Here is a 26,667-nt window from a genome sequence, read left to right on the forward strand (position 1 = left end):
CTACCGCTACCCGCGTGTCCCCCACCCTCCCAGGCGATCTCCCGCTCCGGGCAGACTCGCAGCCAAGGCCGGGCGCCGGGCTTCCCACGTGCAGCGCGCTGTGACAGCGAGCCGGGCCGGGGCAGGAGCCCTCTGCCCCCCGGCCGCCCGCTGATTGGCCCGGGGCTCGGCCGGGGCCACGCCCAGCTCTACTGCTCTCCGCCCGGGCGGGCGGCCGGGGCAGAGTCGCTGGGCTGCGCCCCAGCTGGAGGCTGCGTGCGCGGATGTGCCCGCGTCCCCTGGGGAGAGGAGCGCGCGTGTCCCACCCTCCTGCCCCGTGGTGAGCCCGGCTGGTGCCCCGCGCCCAACATGCTGAGCAGGGTGCCCGGTAAGTCACAGCCGGGGCAGTCCCTGGCCCCCGCTCCCAGCCGGGCGAGCGGCTCCCGGACGTCCCCGGGGCGGGAGGAGGGGGTCGGTTTGGGGCTTGTGTAATAGGATTGTGTCCAACGTGCCTCCGTGCCTGTGTTGCGGCTTCCCCAGGCTCCTGGCTGCCCGGCTCGGTTTGCCGGCTGGGGTTTCGCAGGTGCCGTCAGCTGAGAGGCGGGAGCGCTCCTGAATAATTCACCTGGCCGCGGCTGGCCCGCAGCCCGGTTCCTCCCCGACCCCGCTTCCCCGCCCCACACGGTATTGCTGTATTGCTACAGCTTCGTGGGCTCGGGTGGCTTTGAAAAGAAACAGGACGTGATATAACCACAAGTGAGATGCCAGCGCCTGAAAAGAGTGTGTGTGTGTGTGTGTGTGTGTGTAGTTAAATTAACCGTTTTAGAAAACGGTCTTTTGTCAGGAATTGGGACGTTTTGGAAACTAGCGATTTCAGATTTCTCTGGCACAGGTGGATTTATAGGGACTTTCGCAGCCCACTCATGACTAGCAGCCGCTTCAAACCTGACGTTTTAAATGGGAAGAGGAGTCTGACAGGTTGCACCAGTCTTTATTTTGGCTAGGCTTGACATTGCACCAGAGTTTGATTTGGTCAATAACCGCCAAGGAAAACCACAAGCCATCTGTTTTGGCTTTTTCGGGGGGTGGGGAGAGGGTCTAGTTCTCTTTGGTAAGAACTGTATATATTTTTGAAATGTACCATCCCTGTTCCCTCTAACAGAAGCCATTTCCTGAAGCTGAAAGTAGCACATGTTAAGGGCTCACACTTCCTCCCTGAAGTTAGACAGCTAATTGTAAAGAGAGATTACTAGTAGAACCGGGGAAGAAGTGAGGTGTACCGTATGTGCAATAGATAAGAGCTGGATGGGGTGGGGAGGGGAAGTCTGAGGTTGTTTACAGACAGACATGAACATGTTGTTCCTGGTAATGGGTGAAGGTGAACTGTCTGAACACTTTTTGGCTATAGAGATGAAAAAACTCTACTGAGGCCAGACTGGGAAGACTGTGTACCAGGCATAAGCCTTGCTATGCCCTTAGAATGATGATAGTGGGTGTGTGGTATGTGTACCATAATATGTAATTAGTGCTTAGCATTCACATAGCATTTCAGAAGTGCTCTACAAACATTAACTAATCAATTCTCACACCATCCCTGTGAACAGCATTTCTTAAAATTCTAACTGTTGTGATTTGCTCATCATAACACTTTTTATTAACACACATCTCTTCAACTTCATCTGCATTTGTATGTAATACTATATGGAATAGCATAGCTATTAAGAGAGATTATAGATATGCTGCAGTGGTCAGTAGATCAGCCAATAAATGTGAATAGACTCAAAATTGCTAACTGCTCACTGTCTGGCATCTGACTTCATGCACACTGTCCATACTGGATTACAATTGTTACATCTGTTAAGAATGTAAGCCTCTCTTGGAATAGGATATGTATTGAATGAGTGAATGTTTTATCATACTTGTATTTTTAAATTATATTATCTCACTGAATGCTAATATCGCTCTCCTGTATGAACTTTGCAGAGTAAAGAATATTATTGGAAAAGGTTTTAATGCACACAAACACATATGGTTTGTGTTGTCCCCCGATGTACATCTGTCACTTAAATAGGATCTGCTGACTGGCTTTTTTTCCTACTGAAGAAGGTTAACTGCAGTTGCTTGGCTAGATTACTTTTATAGTCCAATCTACCACCTTGATTGGTCTTGGATATAGTGACATTTAATCCTAGTCTGCTCTAAAGATAGATCTTTTATTGCCGAGCTTAGAGCTTTTGAGCCCTGAAATAACTTTTACTTTTTTTTATTTATATTTCCTTATGGACTCTTTTTCTCTTCCTAACTTTTTGTGTGTAGAAGAAGGTATGGAAATAAAGTACAAATATTTGATAGCATGCTGACTTTCAGCTAGCTTCTCTTTGTAAACTTACTGAAATAATATGAGAAACGCTTTCTGTGTATGCTTGCTACAACACTCCTCTGTGGTGTTAAGTGCGAATGGCTCTTGGTGCGCATTAACCAGCACAACATCCTTTCCTGCTTACAGATTGGGCCTAATTGGATGTGACAGCCATTTTCATTCAGGGCTTTGAAGTGTGGCTTAATCTACAGTAGTAATTATGTTATTAAACATTACACTTTAGGTATGGGTTGAAAATCTGAGTTTAAAAAAATGCAGGCAGCGAGCGACTGAAAGGGCTAAGAAGACTGATAATGGGATATAGATTCTGTTGCCTGAAAGTCATTGGACTGAATCTGACAGCTGTTGATAAATGAAAGCTAGTGACTTTCTGATATCTGTTTGCTGGCCAGCGTGAAGAGATCTAGATGCTTCAGTCAATTTTAAAATTCTGTTCACAATTGGCATCCTTGCTGTTAATCTCAACCAAGAAAGAATTCGAGCAAAGAAATGGAACTACATTCTTGCATATAGAGATGGTCCCTGCAGATCAGAGTTGAAATATGTTGGCAGGGCTAGGAAATTTTATATAACAGCCTCTGTTTTGTTTCAAGTTGACTTTTTTTGTTAGACGTGTATTGCAAACTTTTTTTCATCAGAGAAACAGGATGGGCTAGAACAGGGGTTCTCAAACTGGGGGTTGGGACCCCTCAGGGGGTCATGAGGTTATTACATTGGGGGGTCGCAAGCTGTCAGCCTCCACCCCAAACCCCGCTTTGCCTCCAGCATTTATAATAATGTTAAATATATAAAAAAGTGTTTTAAATGTATAAAGGGGGCCGCACTCAGAAGCTTACTGTGTGAAAGGGGTCACCAGTACAAAAGTCTGAGAACTAATGGGCTGGAACATAGTGCAGAGGGATGGGTGTTGGGACACCTGGGTTTTAATGCTACCTCCTCCACAGTCTTGCAATGGACCTTGGGCAAGATCCTTAACCTCACTGACTCCATTTCCTGATCTGTAAAATGGGGGTTGTGAGACTTGCAACATTTATCTCCCAGGGATGTTAACAATTAATGTTTGTAAAATAACTCGATCTTGGATAAAAGAGGCTATATAAGTATATTTCAATCTAAATAATTTTTAAAGGGATATCACTTTATACCAGGGGTGGGCAAACTTTTTGGGCCAAGGGCCACAACTGGGTGGTGAAATTGTATGCAGGGCCCGGGTAGGGGGTTGGGGTGTGGGAGGGAGTGCAGGGTGTGGGAAGGGATGCGGTGTGCAGGAAGGGTCTCAGGGCAAGGGATTGGGGCAGAGGAGGGGTGCAGACTGCAGGAGGGGGCTCAGGGTAGGGGGTTGGGGTACAGGAGGGGTGCGAGGTGCAGGCAGGGGGCTTAGGGTAGGGAGTTGGGGTGCGGAGTGCAGGCAGGGTTTGGGCTGCCGGGGTGGCAGCAGCACGCACCAGGGCCAGGGCAGGTTCCCTGCATGCCTGACCTGGCCCCATGCCAGGCCGCTCCAGGAAGCACTTGGCCCCTGGTGGATGGGAGGCGGAGGGCTCCGTGTGCGCTGCTTTTGCTACGCCTCCAGGTACCTCCCCCGAAGCTCCCATTGGCCGTGGTTCCCTGTTCCCAGCCAATGGGAGCTGCGGGGGTGGTGCCTGGAGGCAAGGGCAATGCACGGACCCCTCTGCCTCCCACCCCCCAGGGAGCTGCAGAGAAGTGATGCTGGCCGCTTCTGAGAGCGACGCGGGGTCTGTGGCACCACGGTGGGCAATCCTGCGGGCCGGATCCAAAGCCCTGAGGGGCTGGATCCGGGCCGTAGTTTACCCACCCCTGCTTTATACGCTAGATACACTTTCTTCTTCCTGCATGACAATTCACTGTATTCTAGAAATAAGGGCATTGTTGAGTGGACACTTCAACTAGTTTTTGATAACTTAGAATATTTTTAAAGACTTCTCTCATGCATAATAGAGTTAGTGATCATGTTTATGAACTAAAACAAAGATGCAGGGAATTACTGACCACTTCACTCCTGGCCTAATCGTACTTGAGAAAATCAAGGCCAAATACTTACGTTTTCTCTAATAATTTAAAAGCCTTTGCTTTGGAACTTGGGGATTTCTTTTATAGAACAATTGCTTCCTTGATCCTGTAACTATTTTTTCCTTTGGAGTAAAGCCCAAATTGTATTTATTCTCTTGACCTTGAATCCACTCCCTATTCCCCCAGTCCTCTTCTTTCTCATCTCTTGATCCCATTCTTTGGATAACAAAGTGGTGGTGGTTTCAGGCAGGCATAATGGGGTGATACACAGCTCCTTACAAATGTACAGCGAACAATAATTCCATACGACAGCCAGCGTAAGTGGGTACACTTTATTATGACACATGTACCTTTTTATTTTCGTACTTGAGACTGAAAAGTCTCAATCCTTTTTCTTAGACTTCATAATGTAAACACAGCCTATGATGGCATAGCCTTCTAGAGTAGCCGCAGCCTATGCCAACTGGGGTCTTTCTGTTGGTGTAGGAACACTATCTACCTGAAGGATATTAGCTACATTGACTGAAGCACTCTTCCATCATCAAAGCTGCATCTACATTGTTGTTGGCATAACTATGTTGGTCAGTGGTGTGGCCTTTTTCACACTTCTGACCAAGGTAGCTATGCCAATACAACTTTTAAGTGTGGATTAAAGGCTCGTCTACACTACAGAGTTAGGTCAGTTTAAATATGTCGCTCAGAGTTGTGAAAAATTTTATGCCTTGTGTAATGGAATTAAGCCAATCTAAGCTCCGGTGTAGATACTGCTATGTCAGTGGAAAAATTCTTCCAGCAACCTAGCTACTGGCTCTTGAGAGGTGGATTTACTACAGCAATGGAAGAACCCATTCCGTCACTGTAGTAACTGTTTACGCTACAGCAGCACAGCTGCAACTGTGCTGCCCTAGCATTTGAGTCTGAGCCTTGGCTTTCTCTGTATTATGTGGTGATGTGTTGGCATACCAATCTTAAAACATTTTATGACTAATCTGATTAATTAAACTTACTACATCCCCTTATATATGTTTCTGACACTTTATTCAGATGGACCTTCCAAGTTTGTTGCTGCAAAACATATTTGCTATCCCTTCTGGCTCAGTAATCCACCTTTCCCCAGGTTAACTGATACCTCAAGTTTTGACACCTGAAGGACAGACCTTTTTAGAAATAAGAGTTCCAGACTTTTGATGATCATGCCCTTCCCGCAAAGTTGAAAAAATTGTAAAGCAACGAAGTTTATGGCATAGACTAGAGAAATGAGAACCAAATTGAAAACTGGAAAATGCTAAATTCTAATCTAATTTCTGCTAGAGTCTTGGCTGTGTGGGCAAGTAACTTGACCTTTGTCTCCCATCTATAAAATGGGGTAATACTTAACAAACCTGTAAAGTAGATAAGTGTGAGGGTTCATTAACATTTGTACAGTGCTTTGAAAATGTAAAGCTCTGTATGTGCTAAGTATTCTAATTCTTATTGCTGCCCTAAGACATGCAGCAATAAGACATGTTCTTGGTACGTGACTGGCTTTGCGTTAAAGTAATTAGAAGTCCAGATTTGCAGGGGACTGTCCTAGAATCATGAACCGTCTTGAGTATAAACCACTGTACTGTCTGATGTTGTTTTTGTTTATTCTCTAGTTCTGCTGCAGAATATTTTTTTTTCATGCCCGGTCTCATGACTGGGCATGTGAACAAGATAATTGTTGGGGCGCGGAGGGTGGTCTGTGTATGTAAGACAGCAGGACAACAGGGTCACTGCTGTGATTCTTTTTGGTCAGTAAATATTGAAATATTTCAGTTCCTGTGGCATAAATCTTGGATCTACCCCACATGTATCACAGTGCTATTATTTCAAAAACAGTAACTTGAAACAAAACCTTAGGGGAAACTCAGATACTGAGAGTTTTCAATTGTAAATTATTGGGAAATACCACACAGCTTCAGAATTTTTTGTGAGCTGCTGGTAATATATACACCTCACTTTGGCTTTTGTGGTCATATCTTGATCTGACTGAAGTCAGTGACAAAACTCTGGTTGATTTCAGTGGAAGCAGGACTCCTTGTAAGAGGAACTGTGTGGTGTGACACCTTAGAAATTAACAAGTTGCAAAACAGAATGTCAGGTCACTTTAAATAGAGGCGTATGTTATTGCAAGACTGTTTGTTTTTTTTCCAGTTAGCAACATGTGTACCTAATTTAAATTTAACAAGTTGTAGAATACAAAACTAACAATGAGACACATTTTTAGAGGCAATGCAAAAAATAATATATATGTTATTGTGTGTGGAACACTGTGTTTCTTCAGACCCGCTTATCCTTTCATCATCTGTTCTCTGTAGATCCCTGGTTTTCTTACTTCTTAATTTGAAAAATATTGTCACTGCTCCTGATCCGAACATTTTGGCTACCAGTTGATCTCCATCTTTAAATGTGTGGTTTGCAGCTCTTTAAGACTGTCTGTGGAGGTATTTACACTAGAGACTGACTCTTTCACCAGCAGTGTTAGTAATTCTTAGTATTTCAGTGTATTGCATTGCTTCCAGAAAACACAGACGTTCATTTCTAAACTAAGGCTGCTAGCTGAGCTGTCAACGGATTAAAAGACTTGAGATAGGTCTATTACTTTTCAGATTAATTGTGCATTTGCACAGTTAATGCTGCATAGTGACGCATTTTAGAGTTGGAGTTTGCTCACTTTATTTTTGACATGGAAGAGTTGAGTAATACTATAACTCTTTTGTCTCCAGACCATTAAATTTAGCCTTGCAAGTAAGTAGAATTTTACTCCGCTTCCCCCAAAACTGGAGTTTAGTCACATTGGGGCTTGTCTTTTGCTTACTTCCTTAAAAGGAAGGAAACTCTATTTAAGGCAACACATGGAGATTCTTACAGCGTATTTATCTTTTTACCTAGTAGTAGCTACGCTTTTTGAGGCAGGGAACCATTTTGTTTTGTGCTGTTATGCTTAGGGTGACCAGATATCCCAATTTTTATAGGGACAGTCCCGATTTTTGGGTCTTTTTCTTATATAGGCTCCTAGAGTTGTGAGTTCAGTCCTTGAGGGGGCCATTTAGGGAACTGGGGTAAAAAACTGTCTGGGGGTTGGTCCTGCTTTGAGCAGGGAGTTGGACTAGATGACCTCCTGAGGTCCCTTCCAACCCTGATACTCTATTACCCCCTACCCCTGTCCCGACTTTTCACATTTGCTTTCTGGTCACCCTAACCATTCCTAACACGGGGTGGTGGTGGTGGGGAACTAAATGAGAGATGTATTGTGCTAGCACATAGAAATTATTATTAATCAATAGTAGTAGGAGTCTCTGCTGCATACAAGTCCATTTCTTTGCTCTGTTACACTGATAAAGAGAGTAGAATTTCCTCTCCTCGCACCTCTGTAGCCAGTGCTCAAATTATGGGGAAAGAAGTATGGGAGTTGAGAATGTCAAGTGGTTTGCTTTAATTTAAACAGTAGTAAGAAGTCAGGGTTCCGTAAGACAGGTAGACCCTAAAAGTAGTAAGGGGGCTTGGCCCTCCCCAGAGCCCCCTGTAATTTGAGCGCTGGCTATACCCCCTTTTTCTTTCCTCTTGGATGTTGCAAAATTGAGACTATGAAGGGGAAATAATTCTATTAAAATTGACACAGGCCAGCCAGCGTCATTCAGTCACTGTACAGTATGGTGAATCTGACTCCAAATACTTTATGTACACGGGGCCTAATTCCTTCAGCAAAAGTCCCATGGGGTTTCGTGTCATGAATACAGGGTCAGGCTCATGTTTTCTCTTTTTTCCCGCTGCCTCCCGCATCCTATTTCCACCCACATAAATTTAGAAAATACACCAGTAATTTTCTTCTTGGCTGCATGCTATCAAGTTAATATTAAACTGAAATTTTGAAATGACTGGTCTGGCATTGCAAATATGTGATTATGGAGTTTGTTAGTGTTTTTAAAAAGCAAGTTCTTTGGATCTTAGTCCAGGATAAACCCTTCTCAGACTTTTTAAGCTTGCAGATTATTGACTGGATGTGCTGTTGCAACACCCAAAGAGCTGTTCCAGTTTACTCCTCTGTGTAGGAGTGCCATAAATGAGCAGTAAATTAGAATGTATGAAAATTATGTAAATTTTTCAGTGTGGGTTTATGCAGTGTTGTTTTAGCTGTGTGGGTCCCAGAATATTAGACACACAAGGTTGGTGAAATAATCTTTTATTGGACTAGCTTCCGTTTTTGAGAGAAACAAGCTTTTGAGCTTATGCAGAACTGTTCTTCATGTTCTCAGTGACCCATTTAAAACTGTTTTATTGTGCGTGTTCCAAATATTTCTTCTTAAAAAATTAAGCCACATAATGTGCAATAATTGGCCCCCAAAGTGCTGTCTTTAAAAGGCTGAATGCACCTTCAATTACTCTACTGTACAGTATACACCGTATATATTTTGTAGTTTTCACACCCAGAATGGTCATTTGGAAGGCTTTTTTTAAAATCTGTGTGTTAAGATTCAGAGAATAGTTCCTAATATAAGCCTTTGAAATAGGATGTGGGGGGGAAGAAGATTGTTAATGCAGAGACTGAGGAAGACTCTTTCTCTTTGGGGAGACCTATGTTTGGCAGGTAATGGCATTTTCATTTATATACTATTGGCTGGGAACATATCACAATAACTGTCCTGATTACTGGCTGAGGTGAGTCCATCTGTTAGTGTTGTTAGGGAGGTATGTTACCTCTAACACCTCCCACACAAATGGAGCAGCACAGTGGGCTAGGGAGAGGTAAATGGGAGACTGTGGAAGCATAGAGATATTAAAAAGCAGGGAAGAAACTGCAAAACAATAATTTTTACTGACCTCAAATCATCAAACTCTGATACAGGGGATGCTGCTATATTATGTCCATGTGAAATGCAGCCTCAACATTAAAAACAGGACATTTTGTCCCCATTTTACCTAGTCTATCTTTCTAATTTTTGTGTATTCCAACAACTTTGCTATATTTTTCCAGCTGAACAAATCTTTTCAGTTATTGTACAACCAAACTCATTGAGAGAGGTTCAAAGTTCTGAATGTCCTTTGGCTTCGCTGGTAGCTGAGGGTATCAGCCCCCATGTGCGGACTCATGTGTCCTATTTGGGTGCTGTCCAGCTGTTTCTTGTGTATTTTCTGCGTGTGGTGCCATTCTGAAGAGAACAGGGTAAGATTCAGGGTCTAGGCAATGGGAAGTACAAGGATTTGGCCCAATGGCATGAATTAGAGCAGAGGTTCTCAAACTGTAGTCTGTGGTCTCTGAGTTCCATTCAGGTGGTCTACAGATAGTTCTCTCTAAGGTGCACGCAGGCGTGGCTCCACTAATTAGGTGCCTGGACCCTGGAGGAGTCTCGCATGTAAAGTGAGGTGGTGGCCTTGCGGGGAATAGGAGGTAGGTGGGAGGGTCAGTGGGGTGAGAAGAGGGGGTGGGGGGAATTTGGGATGTGCAGGGCTGCGGTAGACAGAGAGAGAGCGTCCAACTTTCCCCGGCTCAAGGGCTGCGGCTGTCAGGGAGAGATGACCCTCCTTCCCAGCCTCAGCTCGGGGGCTGCTGCGGCGGGGGAGAGAGGGCACACCTGTCGCATTAGAAAAGTAAGACTACTGATATTAAAATTTGAGCTATGTGCTTTTATTTGTAGAACAAAAAAGTTTATTACGTTTATATATACACACACACACACACACACACACAGCTCTTTTATCCAAAGCGCTTTATAATAGTTAGGAAAGATGTTTACAACATTTGGAAAGATAATTAAGTGGTCTGCCGAGACTCTCCCCAATTTTTCAAGTGGTCCACGAAAAAAAAGTTTGAGAACCACTGACATAGAGGGCCAGATTCTCAGCTGTGTAAATTGTCATAGCTCTCCTAATGTCAGTGAATCTTTGGTAATTTGCACTTGCTGAGGATCTGGCCCAGAATGTATGTTTGTCTTTACACTGCTGCTTTTCCCACTGGTGGTCATTCTTAAGAGATGGAGTGCTGTACAGACATATCAGCTAGAATATTCTTGCTTCTCTCTTCAAAGCTCCTGCAGTGGCAGTATTCTGTAGCTGAGACAGGAAGTCTTCTGCTTTCTAGCCTGCTTCCCATCCAAACTGAACAGGGGAGAGCCAAAATTGAGATTCAAACTTGGATACTACATCGGGGGACAGAAGGGGGGTTTTTGTTTAGAAGCATGTTATGGGGTTCTGCTCCAGGATTCTAGTTTTCTCTACATGCCAGTAACACCTGTTGATTTCATCTTTTCTTTTCTTTCCTTTTTTCTTTTCTTTCACCAACAGTCATTATTTTAGCATTGCTAAAAAATTCTTGCATGCAAGTAGGGAGAGTGGAATATTTGAAGTCTAGATCCATTTTGAGGGTTTGAAAGGATTTTCACACCCGGTGTGATACACACCCTCCAGTGTAAAAGCTGGTTTGCATTTCTATATACACAATTTTATAAATAACCAGCTGTCACTTCTACATACAGTATTTGTGTTTAGAACATTAGTGTGGTTGAATAGGTATCAGAAATGTGCACATGTTTAAGGACTGGAAACAAGTTCCACAGATGTGAACTATTGGTGCATGATTGAAAATTGAATGGAACTCACCTAACTGAATACCTGTTGGTATAAGTAGTCTTTGAGATATTGTCTTTGTGCCAGATCCAGTAAAGGAGTACAGTGGAGTCTTAAGTGATTGTTTTTCAGTTTAATTGAATTAATAAATAAATGTCTCAAGGTGTACCAACTAAAACATTAGAAGGGCACAAGTTCTGTGTGCTGAACTAAAACGTGTTGTTTTTAATAGTAAACCTGTTAAAGTGAATACTTAAACATGTAGTGCATTATTTTAATGGATTTTTCAAACAGAAAATGAAGACTACATATGGGGTTGGACAGTTTGACATACTTTCCATTAAAAGTGCTCTGAAAGTGGGGGTTGTTTTAAATTTCTTGTCAGCATTCTTGGCATGCTGTATTATGTGATGCTACCTTGCCATATGGGCTCACGATGTGCCATGACGTATAACTACATACTAATGGTAACTTGATGCAACATGCCAAACATTTAATAAGATACTGTGTTGTGGCTTTAGTACCTGGTATAAATTTGGGAGCAGGTATTTGAGCTGAAATTTTAAGCAGAAACCTGTTATAATGTCTGAGTAACTTAATACTCCCTTTACTTAGTTGTACTGTGGGCTGCTGTGTGTGGTGTGAATGACAACCAAGGTTGCAGGTCAAGCCTATGTCGTTTTGTATTTTGAGCCTTGAGCCTTAGATATTTGGATAGGAAACTAGGTTAATGTGCAATAGGCTTACCCATATTATGCTTGTTAATAGATATTGCCTTCATTATATGCTCTGTGCATTAATTTTAACTGTAAGTTAGTTAGATAAATATGATACTGAGGACCAGCTAGAACAAGTTAAGCGATTGGTGCTTTGGAAGCAGCTGACAATTCCTCTCCTGCCCCAAGAGATGGGCTTGGGGGATATAGACCTGGGGTAGAACAGCATACGTGGCCTGGGCCACCCTTCAAAAAGAGCTGGGGCTGTAATGACTGTTCTGCAGCCCTTGCTGCATTAGGGAAACCATTCCTTGTGGTGGGAGCTGTCCTGGGGAATATCCAGGAACTGGGCAAAAAAAGTACTGGCTATTCCCTGGGAGAGCAAATTTCCCCTTGTGGTCATCCCCATGTCTTGGTAGAATGATGGGGAGTGAAACACCAGAATGTGGATCCTGCATGTATTTCCATGGGAGGGGATGATCCCCCAAAAGCTTGATCTACATTTGCTTGGGCAAAAGTTGTACCACTAAGATCCGTGAGAGGAGTTTTTTACTTCTTTTGACTGAAAAAGTAGTACAGGATTTGTAGGCGAAAAGATGTGTTTATAGAAAACAGTCTCCATCCCAGTAATATCTCAAATATATGAAATGTATTTTTTCTAAAAATCCAGCAGTCAATAATTTCTGAAGGCTTCCCTTCACTTTGAATTTAAACACATGGCACTATGCATTCATAAAGCCAACTATTTATTTGTTAGCTAGTGTTTGACTTAATGAACGCATTGATTTCCACCACCACCCATCGTTATTTGTTTTTAATTTGAGTAGCAACCGATTAATGTATTTACTTAAAGGAACAGCTTCAGGTGGGGTAGTGGGAGAGAATTTACATCTCCCATTTAGAGAGCACTCATCATGCATTAATATTGAACAAAAAGAACTACATATCTATTTTAGATAAGTGGAGACTGTGTGTGTGTGTGTGTGTGTGTTAACACACTTTCACAAAGCTAGGTTCAAGGTGCAACTTGACATTAACTAAAATATGTGACCCAAGCCCTGTGTTTAATAGACTATTTATTGAGTCAGCTTTTTCCAGTGGAATATTTTAATGTACAAATGGACAAAATAGGCAATTCCACAACGCAATGTCAACATGAAACATATTTCCATTTTCAATGTTCTTCCATCCATTCAAGCAAAGTTCTGTCTTGTGACATACTAGGTAAACTTCTCGAAGAAGCCTAACTCAAAGAGATTTCCAGTGGGGGATATAGGCCCCTAAATCAATTTGGAGCTTTTGAAATTTTTAATCTATATATGCCTGACTGTTAAGCAACTGTACAAGTATTTTTAAGAATCTCCTTGTTTAGTTCATGAAACACTATTGCCTCCTAAGGTAAACAAAGGCACATAATAGCAGGAAGTGTATCTGCAGCAGGCATCTAAGATTTCATTCAGATGCACATACTAGTATAGTTACTAAAACTACTCTGATGAAGAGGCCACAAGCTTTTTTTTTTTTTTTTTTTTTTTTAAAGTGTAGTATACAAACCATGCTAAAACTTCAGAAGAAGATCTGACTGATCAGCTGCACTGCAGCCAGTGCACTATCCTCCTTCCCTTGTACTTTATTACGCACATATGTAAGAGAGTGAAAAATATTGCTACACTTGGAGAAAATAAAAACTTTCTGGATAATAAGTTTTTACCTTCACTGTTTCATTTTTCTGGTCTGTCTCCCAGATATCAACTGACCTGTCAGTTTTGATCAGTACTTTAGACTAGACCTGTGGCATACAATAGCTGACCTTTTTTTTTTTTCAAATTGTCTTTTTGAGATGACAACACAGGATAGTTCATGAAAGCCTTCATTACAATTTAGTTTTTAATTACACTGTTTCTCTAATGAGCAAATTATACCTCTTGTCACATGCTAAGAAACAGCCCATGCTTTGAATCCAACTTTCCTCCTTCCCACATGGACATGGCCTGTTGTCTGATATTTTGTTGTGAAACTGTCAGTTTATCCTGCAATAACGTCCTCCAGAATGGATTTCAATGGAGGGGAAGGAAAGATGTGTTTTTTTTACTTCTGATGATTCCATTAGGATTCTAAGAAGGAGCATTTTCAAAACTTTCCAGAAGGGGGAGCTTTCCTGTCTTCTACCTAATTCAAGGAGTTTACTGATATTTTAATGACTGGCACTGAAACAATGAGTTTTCGATAGAAACTAACATTGACAATGTAAACACACACTTTTCTCTACTGGATTTGATTAAGCAAGTAAAGGCAAAGTTTTAAAAAGTGACTGGTGTTCTGTGAAGGGCCTTTCAGATAAAGACCAATTGACAAAGGAAGCAGACCTACATTCACCTTTCCTTTTGGGAGATCTACATTTTTCATGAAAAATATCAGAAGCCAGGAATCTATATTGAATAAAATCTACACAAATCTTTTTTTCTTGAACAAACAGTTCATAGACTAAGGCCAGAAGGGACCATTATGATAATCTAGTCTGACCTCTTCTATATCACAGTCCATAGAACTTTCACAAAATAATTCCTAGTCCATACCTTTTAGGAAAATCATCCAATCTTGATTTTAAAAGTTGTCAGTGATGGAGAATCACCATAACCCTTGGTAAACTATTCCAGTGGTTAATTAAGCCCCCTGTTAAAAATAACACCTTATTTCCAATTTGAATTTGTCTAACTTCAACTTCCAGACATTGGCTCGTATTCTTCTTTTCTCTGCTAGATTGAAGAATCCATGTAGTACTTATAGGCTGATCAAGTCACTCCTTAACTTTCTCTTTAAGGATATGTCTACACTACAGGATTAATCCGAATTTACAGAATTCGAATTTTGGAAACAGATTGTATAAAGTCGAATATATGCGGCCACACGAAGCACATTAATTCGGTGGTGTGCGTCCATGTACCGGGGCTAGCGTCGATTTCCGGAGGGTTGCACTGTGGGTAGTTATCCCATAGTTCCTGTAGTCTCCCCTGCCCATTGGAATTCTGGGTTGAGATCCCAGTGCCAGATGGGGCAAAAAACATTGTCGCAGGTTGTTCTGGGTACAGCCTCAGCCCTCCCTCCATGAAAGCAACGGCAGACAACTGTTTTGCGCCTTTTTTCCTGGGTGAACGCAGCAGACGCCATACCACGGCAAGCATGGAGCCCGCTCAGCTCAAGACAGCAGTCATGAACATTGTAAACACCTCGCGCATTATCGTGCAGTTTATGCTGAACCAGGACCAGAAAAACAAGGCAAGGAGGAGGCGGCGACGGTGGCGCGGCGACGAGAGTGATGAGGACATGGACATGGACACAGACTTCTCTCAAACTGTGGGTCCCAGTGCTTTGGAGATCATGTTGTTGATGGGGCAGGTTCTATCCATGGAACGCCAATTCTGGGCCTGGGAAACAAGCACAGACTGGTGGGACTGCATAGTGTTGCGGGTGTGGGACGATTCCCAGTGGCTGCGAAACTTTTGCATGCGTAAGAGCACTTTCGTGGAACTTTTGTGACTTGCTTTCCCCTGCCCTGAAGCACCAGAATACCAGGATGAGAGCAGCCCTCACAGTTGAGAAGCGAGTGGCGATAGCCCCGTGGAAGCTTGCAACGCCAGACAGCTACCGGTCAGTCAGGAATCAATTTCGAGTGGGCAAATCTACTGTGGGGGCTGCTGTCATGCAAGTAGCCAAAGCAATCATTGAGCTGCTGCTACGAAAGGTAGTGACTCTGGGAAATGTGCAGGCCATAGTGGATGGCTTTGCTGTAATGGGATTCCCTAACTGTGGTGGGGCAATAGATGGAACCCATATACCTATCTTGGCACTGGAGCACCAGGGTACATAAACCCAGTACATAAACCGCAAGGGGTACTTTTCAATGGTGCTGCAAGCACTGGTGGATCACAGGGGACGTTTCACCAACATCAACGTGGGCTGGCCGGGAAGGGTTCATGATGCTTGCGTCTTCAGGAACACTACTCTGTTTAAATGGCTGCAGCAAGGGACTTACTTTCCGGACCAGAAAATAACCGTTGGGGATGTTGAAATGCCTATAGTTATGCTTGGGGACCCAGCCTACCCCTTAATGCCATGGCTCATGAAGCCATACACAGGCAGCCTGGACAGGAGTCAGGACCTGTTCAACTACAGGTTGAGCAAGTGCAGAATGGTGGTGGAATGTGCATTTGGCCGTTTAAAAGGTCACTGGCACACTTTACTAACTCGCTGAGACCTCAGCCAAACCAATATCCCCATTGTTATTGCTGCTTGCTGTGTGCTCCACAATCTCTGCGAGAGTAAGGGGGAGACCTTTATGGCGGGGTGGGAGGCTGAGGCAAATTGCCTGGCTGTTGATTACGCGCAGCCAGACACCAGGGTGATTTGAAGAGCACACCAGGAAGCGTGGCACGTCAGAGAAGCTTTGAAAACCAGTTTTGTGACTGGTCAGGCTACCGTGTGAAAGTTCTGTTTGTTTCTCCTTGATGAAAACCCACCCCCTTGATTGACTCGTTCTCTGTAAGCAACCCACCCTCCCCCTTCGATCACAGCTTGCTTTCAAAGGAAATAGTCACTATCATTTAAAAATCATGTATTCTTTATTAATTGATTATAAAAAAAGGGAGAGAACTGACAAGGTAGCCCAGGTGGGATTTGGGAGGAAGATTGGAGGGAAGGAAAAGGCCACTAAAAAAAGGTTAAAATAATGATAGCCTTTTGTTTGGGCTGTCCACTGGGGTGGAATGGGAGGGTGCACGGAGCCTCCTCCTGCACCCCTCCCCCCCCGCGTTCTTACACGTCTGGGTGAGGAGGCTATGGAACATGGTGAGGGGGAGGGTGGTTATACAGGGGCTGCAGCGGCAGTCTGTGATCCTGCTGCCATTCCTGAAGCTCCACTAGATGCCGGAGCATGTCTGTTTGCTCACGCAGCAGCTCCAGCGTTGCATCCTGCCTCCTCTGATCTTCCTGCCTCCACCTCTCATCTCGAGCATCTCTCCTCTCCTCACGTTGGTCCCTCCTCACGTTCACTGGAATCTTTCCTATACTTTGAAACCGTGTCCTTCCACTCATTCAGATGAGCTCTTTCATTGCGGGTGGATTCCATGATTTCCGCGAACATCTCATCTCGTGTCCTCTTTTTCCAACGCCTTATCTGAGATAGCCTTTCGGACGGAGGAGGGAGGCTTTAAAAATTTGCAGCTGCTGGAAGGCGGGGAAAAAAGGAGAGAATTTTTTAAAAAGATACATTTTACAGAACAATGCTTATATTCTTTCACGGTGAACAACACTATTCACATTACATAGCGCATGTGACTTCTGTGCAAGGTCGCATTTTGCCTCTTAATATTGAGTGCCTGTGGCTTTGCTGCTGGAGATCACAGACGCAGGTCCGGGCAACAGAATTCGTCTTGCATGCGGCCATGATAAGCCATTGTCTTTCGGCTTCTGCGCCCTCCTTTCCCACATACCAAGCAAAGCTCGTTGAGTGCTGCGCTTTTCCTGTTAACCTTCACCAGCAGAAAACAAACTAAGCTCTTTCCCCCCCCCCCCCCCAAATGATTGCTTTATCCCTTCCCCCACCGCGTGGCTGGTATCAGGGAAGATCCCTTCTAGCCACACGTAAAAAGCTCAATGCCAATCTTCCCTCCTTCTCCCCCTCCCCCCCATGCTTGGCTTACTACAGGGAAGGATTTCTTTTCAGCCACAGGGAAACAGCCCAGTAGGAACGGCCACCTCTGTCCTCTTAATTAAATTCCCGTATTTCAACCAGGTTACCATGAGCGATATCACTCTCCTGAGGATTACACAGCGAGATAAAGAACGGATGTTGCTTGAATGCCAGCAAACACCGGGACCATGCGCTGCCAGGCTTTGTCATGCAATGATACCAGATTACTTGCTACTAGCATGGCGTGGTCAAGTGTCCTGCCATGGAGGACAGAATAAGGCTGCACTGCCCAGAAACCTTCTGCAAAGGCTTTTGGAGTATCTCCAGGAGAACTTCATGGAGATGTCCCTGGAGGATTTCCGCTCCATCCCCAGACACGTTAACAGACTTTTCCAGTAGCTGTACTGGCCGCGAATGCATCCCAAGTCCTCAGGGCAAATTAATCATTAAAAAATGCTTGCTTTTAAACTATGTTTTATATTTTAAAAGGTAAACTCACCTGAGGTCCATCCCATGGGGTCATGGTCTTGGGTAGAGGCTTGGGAGGGTACTTCAGTCAGGCTGAGAAAAAGATCCTAGCTGTTGGGGAGAACGGAGTGCTGTGCTCTCCGCAAGCTCGTCGTCGTCGTCCTTTTCCCCATCTGCAGAATCCTCAGGTGTGGCTGATGAGATTACCCCCACCTCGGAATTCACGGTCACAGGTGGGGTAATGGTGGCGGCCCCCCCCCTAGAATTGCATGCAGCTCAGCATAGAAGCAGCATGTCTGCGGCTCTGACCTGGAACGACCATTTGCCTCCTTTGTTTTCTGATAGGCTTGTCTGAGCTCCTTGACTTTCACGCGGCACTGCTCTGAGTCCCTATTGTGGCCTCTCTCCATCATGCCCTTGGAGATTTTTTCAAAAGTTTTGGCATTTCGTCTTTTCGAACGAAGTTCTGTTAGCACTGAATCCTCTCCCCATATAGCGATCAAACCAGTACCTCCCGTACGGTCCATGCTGGTGCTCTTTTTCGATTATCGGCCTGCATGGTTACCTGTGCTGATGAGCTCTCTGTGGTCACCTGTGCTCTCCTGTGCTGGGCAAACAGGAAATGAAATTCAAATGTTCGCGGGGCTTTTCCTGTCTACCTGGCCAGTGCATCTGAGTTTAGACCGCTGTCCAGAGCGGTCACAATGGTGCACTGTGGGATAGCTCCCACAATACCAATACCATCGAATTGCGGCCACACTAACCCTAATTCGAAATGACAATATCGATTTCGGCGCTACTCTGCTCGTCGGGGAGGAGTACAGAAATTGATTTTAAGAGCCCTTTATTTCGAAAGAAATGGCTTCGTTGTGTGGACGGGTGCAGGGTTAATTCGATTTAACGCTGCTAAATTTGAATTAAACTCATAGTGTAGACCAGGCCTAAGTTAAATAGACTCAAAGAGATCAATCACTTTAAGGCATGTTTTCTAATTTTTTAGTCATTTTTGTGATTCTTCTGACCCTCTATAATTTATAATCTTCTTGAATTTTGGGCACCAGAACTGGACACAGTATTCCAGCAGCAGTTGGACCAATGCCAAATACAGAGTTCAGATAACCTCTTTACTCCTACCTGAGATTCTCCTTTTGATGCATTCCAGGATTGCATTAACTCTTTTGGCCACAGCGTTGCACTGGGAGCCCATCGTTGTCTGATTATCCACCAGGACCCCCAAATCTTTTTCAGAATAGAGTCCCCATCCTGTAAATATGGCCTACATTCTTTGTTCCTAGATGTATGCATTTGCATTTAGCCATATTAAAATGCATATTGTTTGCTCACGCTCAACTTACCAAGCAATTCAGACCTGTCCTTGTCATTATTTGCCACTCCCCCAATTTTTGTGTCCTCTGGCCTGTTCAAAGTAGCACACTAATTCTACAGGGCAACGCTAGAAGAGATTGTAGTGGCAACTTGTGACTGAAGCTTAGAATCTGATTTCTTTCCCCCACTCTCCCCACGTTTTTAGACTTGGCTTTTTCTGTTTATTACAAATTGAAAAGAACAAACTCATTATTTGTATGTTATGCCATTATGTAAATCTTAGAAAAGTAGAAATAAATCCCTTTCCATGATGTGGTTATTAACTGCTTACTGCGTCTAGTTGCCTTAATCCAATAGAACACTTTCATTGTTGAACCAGTTAGTTTTTATTTTGTAGCAGTAAGCTGCCTTTGATAAGTGCCCTTACAGTACACTGAAAAAACAAACTGCCAAATATTAAAGAGATCAAATTATGATGTCTAGCCTGATAATAAATTCTAGGTGCTGGGGAAGAGCCAAGATTTCTCTGACAAACCACCTCATCTACAAAAGGGATCATATCCCATCTAATACATATGGTTGGAGAGGGGGAAATGGAAGATGCAGAAATGAGTGAGGGAGCGAAATATGATCCCAATTAGGTTAAAAGAAAAAATGGGACTTGTAGCATATCCTAAAGGCAGCCAGCAAGGGCTCTGATGAACCTTCTTTAGAAGAGTTTTTAATCCTTTAATATCATCAACTAAAATTTATATTTATATTCAGCTGCGGCCTGGTCCCCACTAAGCCCCCACTTCGGACTAAGGTACGCGAATTCAGCTACGTTAATAACGTAGCTGAATTCGAAGTACCTTAGTCCGAACTTACCGCGGGTCCAGACGTGGCAGGAAGGCTCCCCCGTCGATGCCGCATACTCCTCTCAGCGAGCTGGAGTACTGGTGTTGACGGCGAGCACTTCCGGGATCGATTTTATCGCGTCTTAACCAGACGCGATAAATCGATTCCAGAACATCGATTGCCTGCCGCCGGACCCTCCGGTAAGTGAAGACGTACCCTGAGTACTGATCTGAACATTGGGCCCAAAAGCAAACTCACTCTGGTCAGCCGTGACAGTTAATCAGGATCATTGATGGAGAAACTATTGCTCAAATACTTGGGAAGCTATTTTTATCAAGGGTTTGGTATATCAGTTCAAAGGCTTGGAATTGTGTCCTTTTTCATATCTGCTAGTATAGTCACCAAGGGCAGGTTTACATATTCCCTCTGTTATACCCTCTGGAGCAAATAAACATGTGAATTCTGCAAGCATCACAACTTCTGGCTCCATTTTGCGGGCACACAATTGAGGAGTGCGCTACAGAAATTTTGCCACTTACAAACTTTCTCTGTGTTAGTGCACTATTTTATTTATTTATTCTTGCTTACAAATTTTATGGCTTTTAAAAATAAGCAAACAATATTGTGCAATAATTATAATTACATTGTTATTGCATGGCATCACTAGTAGGCAGAGTTAAGGCGCCCAGACTGCTTTTACTGAATGTTTCTATACATGAACATGTTTAAATTTCTTTTAAGTGGTATCCTTAGCTCCAAACTTTCTGGGTTTGTAATACTTGTTTTGATTTTTGCCCTGAATTATTGATACGTACTCAGCCTTAATGCCAATTTAATATAGGATTTTCTGGGAATTTATGCATATTTTGACATTGGCATCCTACAAATCAAGTTTTCCCAGCCAGATATTTTGCTTTAAATCAAATCAACTGTGTGCTAAAGCAAATGTTAGGTATAAAAGACAGTGGAAAAAGTAGCATCTCCTTTAAAAGTTGTTTACATACCACCTTGTTATATGTCTACTTCAGGAATGCAGGCAGGGCTAGTGTGGGTGTACCTTCATAAACTCGGGGAAATAAGAGCTAAAGTTGTTCAAAAATAAGTGGAAAAAGAATTTGCTAACAAACAGACCCATGGTTTATTTTCTATTAAGATCTGAAGATAACATCTTGTAAGTTTCCTTCAAAGACATTTTGTTCGCTCTGTTGGAAACAAGTGCTTGTGATTTTTGCATAAGAGAGCTTAAGACAGTTATTGAAAAATCTTGGAAATTGTATTTTTCTTGTTGGCTTTAATATTTAATATTGTTAGCACAGCAAATTTAACAGATCTTAACAGACTCTTACAATCAGGGTTTAGAATGTGTATTAGCAAGAGTCAGTAACAGTTCTGTCTGCATTTTGGAATGTTTTTCTTATGCGATCTTCCACGCTGTAGAAGATGCATGGGGACTTGATTAAATCTGACTGTCTATCAACTTGCCTCATGAAAGCATTTTGTTATAGTTAGCTCTTTAATTTCCAGAGAAATGTTAGGGTGAAGCAGACTTCGGCTGTGTCATATTTCATCATAACTTTTTTTAGAGATCTTCTTTTTTATTTTTTATTTTGTGTCTCAGCTTTCCATTGATTGGTGGGGAGGGGACATGGGCTCCATCAAGTTCCCCAACTGGTTGATGCAGGTGGGTGACATTTCTCTCCTCTCAGCTTACAAAGGAAGCCCTCATCAAAAATTGTGGTGCAGTTCACTGCCTGAAAACTCCCTAGCAGTCTTTTGACTGGCCCCCCTCTGTGCCCCCCAGTGGCATTTTCTGGCTAGGAGTCAGTGGTGGGTTGACATGAAATGGGACCTGGATGCAACTGAACCAAAGACACACTCCCCCATAAAAGAAAAAAAAAAAGGGGGGGGGGAAGAAATCACAGCCTCCCCGTTTCCTGTATGCTTGAGACTCCCATGCATTTCTATCTGATTCAGATAAACTTTCAAGTCTGACTGACTGTAGGAAAATGAATTGATTAGTGGCTATATAAACACTATAACAATGTTCATTTTAAGGTTTTATTTTCAAAAATTCTGGACAAATCTAGTATATTGCACACAGCCACCATGAGGCACAACATACAAAGTCTGAGAAGTGAAGTTCAGAGCCATGAAAGAGTTCTCCTTGGATTTATCCTATTCCAGTTTCCTTTCCCTGGAAAGGCCATTATAAACTCTTGCGTGGTGACAGGTTTCAGAGTGGTAGCCGTGTTAGTCTGTATCTGCAAAAAGAACAAGGAGTACTTGTGGCACCTTAGAGACCAACAGATTTATTTGAGCATAAGCTTTCATGGGCTAAAACCCACTTCATCGGATGCATGCAGTGGAAAATACGGTAGGAAGATATATATATATATATATATATATACACAGAGAACATGAAAAAATGGGTGTTGCCATACTAACTATAACGAGAGTAATCAGTTAAGGTGGGCTATTATCAGCAGGAGAAAAAAAACATTTGTAGCGATAATCAGGATGGTCCATTTCCAACAGTTGACGAGAAGGTGTGAGTAACAGTGGGGCGGGGAGGGGGGAAAATTAGCATGGGGAAATAGATTTTACTTTGTGTAATGACCCATCCACTCCCACTCTGTATTCAAGCCTAATTTAATGGTGTCCAGTTTGCAAATTAATTCTGCAGTTTCTCATTGGAGTCTGTATTTGAAGTTTTTGGAGTATTGCGATTTAAGGTCTGTAATCGAGTGACCAGGGAGGCTGAAGTGTTCTCGGACTGGTTTTTGAATTTTCTAATTCTTGACGTCTGATTTGTGTCCATTTATTCTTTTATGTAGAGAATATGTTTACAAAATGTACAATTGACATGAAGCTGGGAAGGGGGTGCAAGCATTTTGGAGGACAGCATTAGAATTCAAAACAACCTTGACAAATTGGAGAATTGGTCTGAATTCAACAAGATTAAATTTAATAAAGACAAATACTCCACTTTAGGAAAAATCAAATGCACAACTATAAAAGGAATTACTGGCTGGGTGATAGTCCTGCTGAAAAGGATATGGGGATTATAGTAGATCACAAATTGAACATGAATCAACAATGTGATGCAGTTGTGGGGAAAAAAAGCAAATATTCTGCAGTATATTAACAGGAGTGTTGTATGTAAGACACAGGAGGTAATTGTCCCACTCTGCTCGTCACTGGGGAGGCTTCAGCAGGAGTAGTGTCCAATTCTGGGTGCCACGTTTTAGAAAAGATGTGGACAAATTGGAGAGTCCAAAGAAGAGCAACAGAAAATGGTGAAAGGTTTGGAAACCTGACCTATGAGGAAAAGGTTAAAAAACAAAACAAAACCAACCAACCAAACAAAAAAACCCTAGGCATGTTTAATCTTAAGGAAAGAGGACGGGGGGACGCGAACCTGATAAGTCTTCAAATGTGTTAAAGGCTGCTATAAAGAGACTGGTGCTCAATTGTTCTGCATGTCCTCTCAAGGTAGGACAAGAAGTAATGGGCTTAATCTGCAGCAAGGGAGACTGAGGTTAGATATTGGGATTAATTTTTAAACTATAAGGGCAGTTTAAGATCTGGAATAGGCTTCCAAGGAGGTTGTGGAATCTCCAGTCATTGGAGGTTTTTAAAAACAGATTGGACAAGCATCTGCCAGGGATGGTCTAGTTTAGGGTGACCAGATCACTGACATGAAATATCGGGATGTGGGTGGGGGGCGGCGGAGCAAAAAAAAAAGCCGTTTTGCAGGTGCTGGGGGAATTAGCAGGCCCTGGCCGTGCTGTGGCTACGTGCACTGCCCCCCCCCCTCAGGCCCCGGGCACATGTGGCGCGTCCCGCTGCCCCCGCGGGGAAGGAGCCGCTGGAGTGCAGCCGAGCGGGAGAGGTGCGGGGCTCCGGACCCCGGCAGCGGCGGGAGAGAGCGGCACGAGTGGCCATGTAAAGTTTATTGGCTCGGGGGGGGACCCCGGCCGGCTCCTCGCCCCTGTAGGGGGATAGCATCCCTGCCCCTGCGCCAGCATGTGTCGCCGGCCGCCGCAGGCCAGGTAAGGAGCCGAGTGTCCCCTCCCCCCTGCCCTCGTCCTGGCTCATCAGCTGAGCGGCATTCCTCCTCCCTCCCAGGCTTGCAGCTTTAATGCCGGCGCAAGCCTGGAGCGAGGGGGTGGTGGCCGGCTTCCAGTTCCTGGAGCTGGACGCACCGGGCGGGCAGGCAAGGGGGCTGCTCCCCCAGGAGGGAGACGGGAGGTGGGGGGCCTCAGCTGAGGAGCCAGGACGAGGGGGGGAGGGGACTCAGCTCCTTACCACCCCCCTACAGGGACGAGGACCGGCCGGGGTCCACCCCGAGCCAATAAACTTTACATGGCCATTCGTGCGGCCCCGAGCCACTCTCCCCCGCTGCTGCCTGGGGTCCAGAGCCCCCTCATCTTCCTCCTGGGGGAGCAGCCCCCTTGCCAGCCCCCCTTGCCCGCCCGGTACCTGTACTCACAAGCCAGCCACCCTTTGCTTGGGGAAGAGGCGGGGCCAGGCCGGGGATTTGGGTAGGGAGCCAATGGGGGGTAGAAGGGGGGGGGCAGAGCCGGGGCAGGGGTGGGGCGAGAGTCCTTCTGGGAGGGCAAAATTGCTTGTTTGTCCAGTGTCCCGACCGCACATCGGTTGGGACACGGGACAAGCAAGCAAATATCGGGACAGTCCCGATAAAATCGGGACGTTTGGTTACCCTACTCTAGTTTTACCGGATCCTGCCAGAGAGCAGGGGCTAGAACTTTGTGACTTCTCAATATCCCTTCCAGCCTTATGTTTCGATGACTCTGGCTGAGGATTACAGTTGGGAACAATTTTAATTTAGGGCAAATATTAAAAGAATGACTGTAGAGTGAGTATTCATCTTGAAAGTGTTCACCATATGAATCCATAATACCAGACAAATAAAACTGGGCTAAATTTCACTAAGGATGGTGGTTAGCTTTATTTTAACATGCAGGCTATTTTTAATCTTTTTTTATTAGTTTTACAGCTACAGTAACCATTAACTTCAGTTGTCTTTGCTGAGTGTCTTGGATAAAGCATAAAGCAAAGCCAGAAAGCAAAGGCAATAACACTGCTTGGCTTCCAACATAAAAAGGACTAGACCAGATCTTCATCAGAAGCAACTATTTATGTAGTGCTCACATCACAAAATGGTAATTAGACTGAAGAACTTAGTTGTCCAAATGCTGGAACTTAAAGCTAACAGAGCTTAAATTTTCCAGAAATACAACATGATCAATGAAGTGTCACATTCACTTGCTCTGAAATATAAGCAGCTTGACTACTTTTTAAGTTTTACTTTTGTGTAGAAGATATGGGAAAGTACTTTGTCATTTGAATTCACTTGCAATATTTGGCCTGCATCAGAGGATGATAGGACTTCTTGTGCAAGTCAACACTACTTGCATGAATGATGGTTTGCAAGTTCATGTTCTTTTTGTTTTTTGTTCAGATTTCAAGAATGTATCCATGTGTAAATCATGCTAATGCCATGTGGCTTTGTCTCCCTCAGGTGGCTAAGCCATGTACAGAGGTTTCTGAGTTTGCTTCTGCCTCAGAGCTTATAGACCAGGTCCTTTTTATGCTCAAGCAGTAAAGTATCAGACTTTGACTGAGCTTACCGGGCAGGATTCAATATTTTGGATGCAGTAGCAGACTCCAACATCCTTATATGACCTAGCCAGTAGAGGGGACAAAGAGCCACATTGTGGTGACATGGGTTACATGTATGGTTGCATATTTCCATAATAAAAGTGGAAACACTGGTTTGATAGTATGAAGAAATTGGTGTGCACTAAAAGTGTAAGCTGGATATCAAACATGTGAAATGTGCCTAGGTTTGTAGATAAAAATAAATGAAAATGCTACTTCTAATAAATCTGCAGAGTTCGAGTAGATCGAAGAGTCCTTTCCCATGAAGATATGCAAGTGCACACTGAAAAGTGTTGATGGGTGTGTAGATACTCATGCACATGCTTCTAGATATATTGTATTATTGTTGATTCCAGACGAGCAGGTTAACTGGGCAGAGCAGCACTTGTTGGAAGGTTTAAAATGTCTCGTATAACTCCAACAAAGCAAGCTGATAGCATGTACGGTAACCTTGTAAGTTCATAAGCACAGAGTGTCTTGGTAGGAGCTGTTTTGAATTCCATACTTGACCACAAAAATTATTTTGCAGGAGTTTTGTGTAGGTCAGCTTTTTGTAAAAATGAAAAAACAAAACAAAATCCAAACCTAACCAACCAAAAGAAGAAACGAACCGACAGATTCAGTTGTTAATAAAGGAAGAAAACTTTGAGCCTTTGTTCAGAAACATCTTTAGTTATTGTTGAATTTTAGGCTTGTGCACAGATTCAGAGCCACAAGTAAATATTTCAAGCAGTTTGGATTATATATTTTAACTAGTTTTCTAAGTGAAGTGAAGAAAGATTTTGCTTTGTTATTACCAGAATAACTCTTTAAAAAAACAAACAAAAAAACCACCACCTTGTTATTATGACAGTTGGGGGGGAGAATCATTGTTTTCCTCTAAATATAAATATTTCTATTTAAAACAGTGGCTATAAAAACAAAATGTCTAATATAAGTGGAAACTAATTTGGAAAGCCTAGAAAGTCCTGTAG

The 26,667-nt window shown here is 43.5% G+C and overlaps 1 protein-coding gene across 1 annotated transcript in view; it reads left to right on the forward strand.

The window, feature by feature from the left end:
• Window positions 1-245: 245 nt before the first annotated feature.
• MICAL2 (microtubule associated monooxygenase, calponin and LIM domain containing 2) overlaps window positions 246-26,667 on the forward strand; it is a 192,836-nt gene continuing 166,414 nt past the window's right edge. Inside the window, exon 1 of the mRNA XM_054026154.1 lies at window positions 246-367. The gene's annotated coding sequence lies outside the window, so the exon portion shown is untranslated. The remainder of the gene's footprint in view (window positions 368-26,667) is intronic.

The sequence above is a fragment of the Malaclemys terrapin genome, chromosome 4 (genome assembly GCF_027887155.1).
Source record: "Malaclemys terrapin pileata isolate rMalTer1 chromosome 4, rMalTer1.hap1, whole genome shotgun sequence".
Taxonomy (NCBI): domain Eukaryota; kingdom Metazoa; phylum Chordata; order Testudines; family Emydidae; genus Malaclemys; species Malaclemys terrapin.